The sequence below is a fragment of the Aythya marila genome, assembly GCF_965140915.1.
Source record: "Aythya marila genome assembly, chromosome: 5".
Taxonomy (NCBI): domain Eukaryota; kingdom Metazoa; phylum Chordata; class Aves; order Anseriformes; family Anatidae; genus Aythya; species Aythya marila.
Window position 1 is genome coordinate 2,817,470 of NC_139046.1, and position 959 is coordinate 2,818,428.

Sequence of the window (959 nt, forward strand, 5' to 3'; positions counted from 1 at the left end):
ATGGAGCAGCGCTCCCCCAGCATTTCCAGTTTAGGTGGCTGTGCCTCGAGTGCTGCACCGTGCTCCTTCCAAAGGGCAGCAGGGAGCTGTGACGGGTGGCTCAATCTGCTTCTTGGTGAGCAGAAGCATGGGCAAGCATCAACACAGGCCATAAGCTGTAGGCAAGGGCCGGTTGGGGCACAGCCGGGGCTGGTGCTGCTGCTCCCCTGCCCGAGTTTCACGCCTGGGCGTTCCCTTGCGCTCGGGCTGAGTCATGGTCTCGCATGACAGAGCTGTGAATCAACCCCAGACACGAGGGAAACCCTCTCGTTACCATCCCAAACACGACGGCTTGCTGATATGGGGGAACTGGGGGTGTGTTACCAGCTGTGGGGCAGCTCAATCCTGGGGTGCCCAACCCTGGCACCTCTTGCGCTGCATCCAGAGGTGCAGAGTGCACCTCCTGGGGATGCTGCTGCCATGGATGGGGGGCAGCACCCCAGGGCAGGATCCGACCAGTGATTTCTTCACCCTAGTGTGCACCAGGGGTGAGCAGGGCAGGATTTCTGCCCGCTGTGTGCACGGGGAGCCCAAGTCTGCATGGGCGCGGGGGGTGTCCATGGTGCGTGTGCACCCCCAGACCTTCAGGGCACCCCAAGCAGGACACAATCCCGGGGCGAAGGGCGTGCAGGCTTGACCCCCATCCCTTTGGGGTACCCCTTTGGGCTACCCTTCTGCTGCTCACCCCCTACCTCCACCCCCACCCACCCCACGGGGGGATGACAGCGGGGGGGGACCGCGAGCCCTGGGTACCCGGCGGAGGGTGCGCAGCGCCCGGGGACGAGCCGGCTCCGGCTGCGGGCACCCCGTGGGGCTCCGTCCCTTGCCGTGCCGAGCCGTGCCGTGCTGTGCCGAGCCGTGCCGTGCCGTAGAAGCGGGCGGGGATGCTGCCGGTGCCCCCGCCCGCCCCCCGCCCCCGC